General features: G+C 34.9%; 1 non-coding gene across 1 annotated transcript; it reads right to left on the reverse strand.

Annotated features, from left to right (window-relative positions):
- Nucleotides 1-3,726: 3,726 nt before the first annotated feature.
- LOC148565249 (small nucleolar RNA R71) lies at nucleotides 3,727-3,834 on the reverse strand. Its single transcript, XR_015884450.1, has one exon. It is a non-coding gene; the product is annotated as a small nucleolar RNA R71 (small nucleolar RNA).
- Between the last annotated feature and the right edge of the window lie 5,642 nt (nucleotides 3,835-9,476).

Below are 9,476 nucleotides of genomic sequence, written 5' to 3' on the forward strand. Positions count from 1 at the left end.
GCATTATTTGTTTTGATTATAATTTCTTATATTTTGTGTCATTGTTTTGTTTTTCTCTCTTCTCATTAAAAATTTAAAAATAAAAAAATATCTTTCCCTTATTCTTCTAAAAAATTTTGAAATTTTGGGTTGACTTAGTCAAAAATTTTTAAATCTAGTTGTTTCTTGTTGGTCATGTCAAAATTTCTATTTAAAAATTCTATCTTTTCAAATCTTTTTCAAAAAAAACAAATCTTTTTCATTTTTCTTTCCTGTTTTTCGAAAATTCTTCAGAAATTGATTTTCAAAATCTTTTTCTTATTTTTATTTTATAATTTTCGAAATTAATGCTAACAATTAATATTTTGATTCAAAATTTTCAAGTTGTTACTTGCCTATTAAGAAAGGATCAATCTTTAAATTCTAGAATCATATCTTTTAGTTTCTTGTTAGTCGAGTAATCAAATTTAATTTCAAAAATCAAATCTTTTTAATTTCCTTTTCAAATCTTTTTCAAAATGATTTTCAATCATATCTTTTCAAAACTGATTTTCAAATATTTTTCAATTAACTACTTGACTTTTTGTTTGATTTTAAAAGTTTACTATTTCTTATCTTTTTCAAAACCACCTAACTACTTTTCTCTCTCTAACTTTCGAAAACCACTAACAACTTTTTCTAAATTCTTTTTAATTAACTAATTGCTTTAAATTCTAATTTTATTTTATTTTTCTTCTTAAATTCAAATTCTAACTAATAATTAAAATAAAAACAAAAATATTTTTCTTTTCTTTTGAATTAATTTTCGAATACTCTCTCTCTCTCATCTCTTTCTATTTATTTATTTTGTTAATACTTCTCTTCTTCTTATAATTCGAACCTTCTCCCTCTCTCTGTGTTCGAATTCTTCTTCTCCTTTCTTCATTCTATTTCTTCTATTCTTCTACTCACATAAAGGAATCTCTACACTGTGACATAGATGATTCCTATTCTTTTCTGTTCTCTTCTTTTTCATATGAGCAGGAACAAGGATAAGAACATTCTTGTTGAAGCTGATCCTGAACCTGAAAGGACTCTGAAGAGGAAGCTAAAACACAACACGCTGGAGAGGACCTAACAGAAATTTTCGAAAAAGAAGTAGTTATGGCAGCCGAAAATAACAACAAATGTGGAAATGCAAGGAAGATGCTTGGTGACTTTACTGCACCCACTTCTGACTTCTATGGAAGAAGCATCTCAATTCCTGCAATTGGAGCAAACAACTTTGAGCTTAAGCCTCAATTAGTTTCTCTAATGCAGCAGAATTGCAAGTTTCATGGACTTTGATGGATATTTTGGAAAACGAATTTCAATCACCTAAAACTCACCGGCAAGTGAACCGGGTCGCATCAAGTAGTAAAACTCACTTAAAGTGAGGTCGATCCCACATGGATTGATGGATCAAGCAACTTTAGTGGGTGATTAGTTTAGTCAAGCTAACATTGAAGAGAATTTGAGTGAAAATTGAAGCAACCGAATGTAAATGACAAGGAATTGTAAATTGCATAAAGTAAATGAGCAGAAACTTAAAGAGTAAGAAATGTAAATTGACAGAATCTTAAATGACAAGAAATGTAAATTGCATCAAATGTAAAGGGGATTGGGTGCAGGAAATTTAAAGGAAAGAAATAAGCAGCACTTAGAACAATTGAAGAATAATTAAGTTGCATGGAAATTAAAAGGGATTGGGTGCTGGGAATTAAAACTTCAATAAGAAAATGTAAAGTGAAATCAAGCAGAGAAGTAAAAGATGAAGTAAGTGCTGTAGATTCAAACAGAAATGAAAAATTGCTTGAAGAACAAGACAGAAAGAAACTTAGCTCAATTGCAATAGCTAAAAGAAAGGTTGAAGACCTTAGGAGTGGAGGAGACTAGAAAACAAGTCTAGATCTCAATTCCTTCCTTGATCCCACAGAAAGTAATTTGCAGAAGAAAATGAGATTTAAAAACAGCATAGAAGATTAAAACCTAATCCTTAGATCAATTGAGAGGAGGAGTGGAAGATGATTCTCAGAATTTGAATCAGTGGAGCTCTTCAACCTCAATTCAAGATCCAAAACAAAAAAGCTAAAGTTGCAGAAGAAGAAGATTTAAAATAGCAAATGAAATTTGAATTATCTAGAAGAAGAACAAAGAGATTTCAGAGTGAGAATTGAAATAGCATTCCTTCAATTCTCCAATTCAAGTTAAGATGTAAAAGTAAGCTCTCTATTCTCCTTGCTCCCTCTTGGAGCCAGCCTTCTAATGCTCTCTATTAGAGCTCACCTCCCCCATGAAAATGAGAAAGATGCCTTTATATAGGCTTTTTACAAAATGAAAATGAAATGAAATTGAAATTAAAAACAAATTACAATTTAAATGAAATTCCTCATCTAATTGATCCTTGTGCCTTTGAGTGATGTTAATTGGGCTTTGCTTGCTTTGGATTTGAGGAAGAGTGGATCTGGTTGGCCTTGGTTTAATTGGTTTGGAGCATGGGTCAAGCTTAGCTCAAGTTGGTTTGGTGTGGGACACCTCCCAGGGCAATGCTCAGCTCTCACCAAGAGCGCAGCATTGGTGCTTGTTTCCTTGGCATTGCTTTGGTGCGCACAACAATGCTCCCTGGCTGTATCAATGTAGCGCTCAGCTCTCCCCAAGAGCGCAGCATTGATGCTTCAAGAGTGAGGTTCCAAGATCAAGCCTTGGTGGAGGCATTTCAGCTCAAATTTTGGAGAATAACTAAAGGGTAGCGCTCCTCAAGCTCCCTGGTTCAAATCCTAGTGAAGCCATATTGGCTTAGTTTCCTTGCTTTTTCTTTGGGAGAGAGCACGACAATGCTCTCCAGGAGAGCGTTGTGCTCTCCTTGAGAGCGCTACTTTGCTTTGGAGTGAGGCTCCAGCTTCGAACCTTGGTGGAAGCATTGGCTGATTTTTTTGCTTGTTTTTGGCCCTTAAAGATGCATTTCACTTGTACCCCAATTTCATGCCAAATATGAATTATCATATATCGTTGGAAAGCTCTGAATGTTAGCTTTCCAACGCAACTAGAAGCACATCAATCGGACATTCGTATCTCAAGTTATAGCCCTTTGAAGGAGGCATGGTCATGTTGTGAGCGCCCAAGTTTTAACTTAGCGAAAATTTTGCTTCCAAGCTCTATTTTACATCACGATAATGCTCTGCTCTTGGCAAGAGCAGAGCTTTGCGTGCTGATTGACAATCTCTTTTAATTTGGTCATGGGCCATGCTTTTAAAAGCGTGGCCTAAGGCTCCAAAGTGTGCTCCAACTTCAAAGTGTGCCCCAAAATTCTTCTTTTCTTCTTTTTAGCTTATTTTGTGCTCTTTTGCTTCTTTTTCTTCTTATTTTTCACAAAATTTATAAAATCAAAAGATCAAGGAAATATACCACTTAAGCACAAAAGAATGCAATATTTGAGCACTAATTATCAATTTCTTGTATGAAAAAGCATAGAAAAACATGACATGATGACATGTCATCAGACTTCTATTGGAAGATCCTCATCAGTTCTTAGCTGAATTCTTGTAAATCTGTGACACTGTTAAGACCAATGGGGTTAATCCTGAGGTCTACAGACTTATGCTTTTCCCCTTTGCTGTAAGAGACAGAGCTAGGACATGGTTGGACTCACAACCTAAAGAAAGCCTGAACTCTTGGGAAAAGTTGGTCAATGCTTTCTTGGCCAAATTCTTTCCACCTCAAAAGTTGAGCAAGCTTAGAGTGGAAGTCCAAACCTTCAGACAGAAGGAAGGTGAATTCCTCTATGAAGCTTGGGAAAGATACAAGCAATTGATCAGAAGGTGTCCTTCTAACATGCTTTCAGAATGGAGTATCCTATGTATATTCTATGATGGTCTGTCTGAATTATCCAAGATGTCATTGAACCACTCTACTGGTGGATCTCTTCATCTAAAGAAGACACCTGCAGAAGCCCAGGAACTCATTGAAATGGTTGTAAATAACCAATTCATGTACACTTCTGAAAGAAATCTTGTGAATAGTGGGACAACTCAGAAGAAAGGAGTTCTTGAGATTGATACTCTGAATGAAATATTGGCTCAGAATAAAATATTGACTTAGAAATTCAATATGATTTCTCAGAGTCTGACTGGAATGCAAGCTGCATCCGGCAGTACTGATGAGCGGATAATTTATACGCTTTTTGGCATTGTTTTTAGGTAGTTTTCAGTATGTTTTAGTTACTTTTTATTATATTTTTATTAGTTTTTAAATAAAAATCACATTTCTGGACTTTACTATGAGTTTGTGTATTTTTCTTTGATTTCAGGTATTTTCTAGCTGAAATTGAGGGACCTGAGCAAAAATCTGATTCAGAGGCTGAAAAAGGACTGCAGATGCTGTTGGATTCTGACCTCCCTGCACTCGAAATGGATTTTCTGGAGCTACAGAAACCCAATTGGCACGCTCTCAATTACGTTGGAAGTAGACATCCTGGGCTTTCCAGTAATATATAATAGTCCATACTTTGCCCGAGTTTTGATAACGTAAACCGGCATTTGAACGCCAACTTTCTACCCTATTCTGGCGTTAAACGCCAGAACTGGCATAAAAGCTGGAGTTAAACACCCAAACTGGCACCAAAACTGGCATTTAACTCCAAGAAGAGTCTCTACACGTGAAGGCTTCAATGCTCAGCCCAAGCACACACCAAGTGGGCCCCAGAAGTTGATTTCTGCATTATCTGCACTTAGTTACTTATTTTCTGTAACCCTAGCTACTAGTTTTGTATAAAAACTACTGTTAGTGACTTATTTTATATCTTTGGACGTTTAGTCCTTAGAGCTTATGCCATATTGTACACGTTTGGAGGCTGGCCTCACAGCCATGCCTATACCTTTTACTTATGTATTTTCAATAGTGGAGTTTCTACACCCCGTAGATTAAGGTGAGGAGCTCTGCTATTCCTCATGAATTAATGCAAAGTACTATTGTTTTTCTATTCAACTCAAGCTTATTCTTATTCTAAAATATTCATTCGCACACAAGAACATGATGAATGTGATGATCAAGTGACACTCATCACCATTCTCACTTATGAATGCGTGTCTGACAAACACTTCCGTTCTACATGAAAACAAGCTTGAATGCATATCTCTTAGCCTCCTGGTTCACGATCAGAGTCTTCGTGGTATAGGCTAGAATTATTGGTGGTCATTCCTGAGATCCGGAAAGTCTAAACCTTGTCTGTGGTATTCCGAGTAGGATCTGGGAAGGGATGACTGTGACGAGCTTCAAACTCGTGAGTGTTGGGCATAGTGACAGATGCAAAAGGATAAATGGATCCTATTCCAACATGAGTGAGAAACGACAGATGATTAGCCGTGCGGTGACGGCGCATTTAGACCATTTTCACTGAGAGGACGGACGGTAGCCATTGACAACGGTGATCTCCCAACATACAGCTTGCCATGGAAAGGAGTACGACTGATTGAATAAAGACAGTAGGAAAGCAGAGGTTCAGAAGGAACAAAGCATCTTCATACGCTTATCTGAAATCCCACCAATGAATTACATAAGTATTTCTATCTTATTTTATATTTTATTTATATTTTAATTCTCAAAACCTCATAACCATTTAAATCTGCCTGACTAAGATTTACAAGATGACCATGGCTTGCTTCAAGCCGACAATCTCCGTGGGATCGACCCTTACTCACGTAAGGTTTATTACTTGGACGACCCAATGCACCTGCTAGTTAGTTGTGCAGAGTTGTGAAAAAGAGTTGAGATTACGATCGTGCGTACCAAGCTGTTGGCGCAGTTGAGATCACAATTTCGTGCACCAAGTTTTTGGTGCCGTTGCCGGGAATTGTTTGAGTTTGGACAACTGACGGTCCATCTTGTTGCTCAGATTAGGTAATTTTATTCTAATTTTAAGCTTTTTGTTTTTATTCTTTTTATTTTCGAAAAAAAAAATTCAAAAAAAAATACATAAATTATTCTATGACTTCAGAGTTTTTAAGAATGAATTCTAGAGTTTCAGATGATGCTTTTATCATCACAGGAGCTAGTTGATTCCCATCAATTTGGCTGTTGTGTGTAATGTCCTGCTGAAGCTTAGCTAGCCATGTCTAATCTTTTTAGACTGAAACTTTAGACTAACATTGCATGATTCCTGGAATTCGTATTAAAAATTTTGAATTTCTTTATTTTCTTTTTCCAAATAATTTTCGAAAAATACAAAAAATTTTTAATAAAATCATAAAAACCAAAAGTTTCATGTTTCTTATTTGAGTCTTGTGTCAAATTTTAAGTTTGGTGTCAATTGCATATTTTAATTTTTCTTTAAATTTTTGAAAATTCATGCATGTATCCTTCATAATCTTCAAGTTGTTCTTGATGATTTTCTTTGTTTGATCTTTGCATTTTCATGTTTTGTGTCTTTTCTTGTTTTTCATATGCATTTTCAATTTGTTAGTGTCTAAACATTGAAAATTTCTGAGTTTGGTGTCTTGCATGTGTGTCTTTTCTTAAAAATTTTTCAAAAATAAGTTCTTGGTGTTAATCTTGACATTCAAAGTGTTCTTGGTGTTCATTTTGACATTCAAGGTGTTCTTGCATGCATTGTGTGTTTTTATCTTAATTTTTTATGTCTTGAGTCATTTAGTTGTTTTTCTCTTTTATCATTAAAAATTCAAAAATAAAAAAAAATATATTTCCCTTATTCTTCTCATAAATTTCGAAATTTTGGATTGACTTAGTCAAAAAGTTTTAAAATTTAGTTGTTTCTTGTTAATCAAGTCAAAATTTCAATTTAAAAATCCTATCTTTTCAAAACCTTTTTCAAAAATCAAATCTTTTTCAATTTTCCTCTTTCATATTTTCGAAAATTTAAAAAATTTGATTTTCAAATTTTTTTTATTTTGATTTCATATTTTTGAATTCATTACTAACATTTAATATTATTGATTCAAAAATCTCAAGTTATTACTTGCCTATTAAGAAAAGTTCAATCTTTAAATTTTAAAATCATATCTTTTAGTTTCTTGTTAGTCAAGTAATCAACTTTAATTTTCAAAATCAAATCTTTTTAAATTTCTCTTTCAAATCTTTTTTAAAATAAATTTCAATCATATCTTTTTCAAAATCAATTTCAAAATCTTTTCTAACTTCTTATCTTTTCAAAATTGATTTTCAAATATTTTTCAATTAACTACTTGACTTTTTGTTTGATTTTAAAAGTTTTTCTATTTCAATCGTATCTTTTTCAAAACCACCTAACTACTTTTTCCTCTCCAATTTTCGAAGATCACTAACCACTTTTTCAAAATCCTTTTTAATTAACTAATTGTTTTAAATTTTAATTTAATTTTATTCCTTTTTATAATTTTCGAATACTAACCAATAATTAAAATAAAAACAAAAATATTTTCCTTTTATTTTAATTTAAAATTCGAATTCTCTCTCTCTCTCTCATCTCTCTATTTATTTATTTATTTACTAACTCCTTTTTTCTTCTTATAATTCGAACCCCCTATCCCTTTCTGTGTTCGAATTCTTCATCTTCTCTCTCCTTCTTCTATTCTTCTCTTCTTCTACTCACATAAAGGAATCTCTATACTGTGACATAGATAATTTCTCTTCTTTTCTGTTCTCTTCTTTTTCATATGAGCAGGAACAGGGGTAAAGACATTCTTATTGAAGCTGATCCTGAACCTGAAAGGACTCTTAAGAGGAAACTAAGAGAAGCTAAAGCACAACCCTCTGGAGAGGACCTGATAGAAATTTTCGAAAAAGAAGGAGAGATGGCCAAACCTAACAAAAATGGTGGAGATGCAAGGAAGATGCTTGGTGACTTTATTGCAGCATCTTCTGACTTCTGTGGAAGGAGCATCTCAATTCCTACAATTGGAGTAAACAACTTTGAGCTTAAGACTCAATTAGTTTCTCTAATGCAGCAGAATCGCAAGTATCATGGACTTCTATTGGAAGATCCTCATCAGTTTTTAGCTGAGTTCTTGCAAATATGTGACACTGTTAAGACTCATGGGGTTGACCCTGAGATCTACAAACTTATGCTTTTCCCTTTTGCTGTAAGAGACAGAGCTAGGACATGGTTAGACTCACAACCTAAGGACAGCCTGAACTCTTGGGAAAAACTGGTCAATGCCTTCTTGGCAAAGTTCTTTCCACCTCAAAAATTGAGTAAACTTAGAGTGGAAGTCCAAACCTTCAGACAGAAGGAAGGCGAATCCCTCTATGAAGCTTTGGAAAGATACAAGCAATTGATCAGAAGGTGTCCTTCTGGTATGCTTTCAGAATGGAGCATCATATGCATATTCTATGATGGTCTGTCTGAACTGTCCAAGCTGTCATTGGACAACTCTGTTGGTGGATCTCTTCATCTAAAGAAGATGCCTGAAGAAGCTCAGGAACTCATTGAAATGGTTGCAAATAACCAATTCATGTACACTTCTGAAAGAAATCCTGTGAATAATGGGACGACTCAGAAGAAAGGAGTTCTTGAAATTGATACTCTGAATGCTATATTGGCTCAGAACAAAATATTGACTCAGCAAGTCAAGATGATTTCTCAGAGTATGAATGGATAGCAAGCTGCATCCAACAGTACTAAAGAAGCATCTTCTGAAGAAGAAGCTTATGATCTTGAGAACCCTGCAATGGCAGAGGTAAATTACATTGGAGAATCCTATGGAAACACCTATAATTTTTCATGGAGAAATCATCCAAATTTCTCATGGAAGGACCAACAGAAGCCTCAACAAGGCTTCAATAATAATGGTGGAAGAAATAGGTTTAGCAATAGCAAGCCTTTTCTAACATCTTCTCAGCAACAGATAGAGAATTCTGAACAGAGTCATTCTAGCCTGGCAACCATAGTCTCTGATCTATCCAAGACCACACTAAGTTTCATGAATGAAACAAGGTCCTCCATTAGAAATTTGAAGGCACAAGTGGGTCAACTGAGTAAGAAGATTACTGAAACTCCTCCCAGTACTCTCCCAAGCAATACAGAAGAAAATCCCAAGAGAGAGTGCAAGGCCATAACCATGACTAACATGGCTGAACCTGGAGAGAATGAGGAGGACATGAGTCCCAGTGATAAAAACCTCACGGGACGTCCCCTGGACAGAATAGAGTTTCTCTTTGAGGAACCAAAGGAATCTGAGGCTCATACAGAGACCATAGAGATTCCATTGAACTTCCTTCTACCATTCATGAGCTCTTATGAATATTCTTCCTCTGAGGAGGATGAAGACATCACTGAAGAGCAAGTTGCTAAATATTTAGGAGCAATCACGAAGCTGAATGCCAAGTTATTTGGTACTGAGACTTGGGAGGATGAACCCCCCTTGATCACCAATGAACTGAATGCATTGATGAGGCAGACATTACCTCAGAAGAAATTGGATCCCGGAAAATTCTTCATACCTTGTACCATAGGCACCATGACCTTTAAGAAGGCTCTATGTGACCTG

This window comes from Arachis ipaensis, chromosome B5 (assembly GCF_059453495.1).
Source record: "Arachis ipaensis isolate K30076 ecotype BB chromosome B5, ASM5945349v1, whole genome shotgun sequence".
NCBI classification, from domain to species: domain Eukaryota; kingdom Viridiplantae; phylum Streptophyta; class Magnoliopsida; order Fabales; family Fabaceae; genus Arachis; species Arachis ipaensis.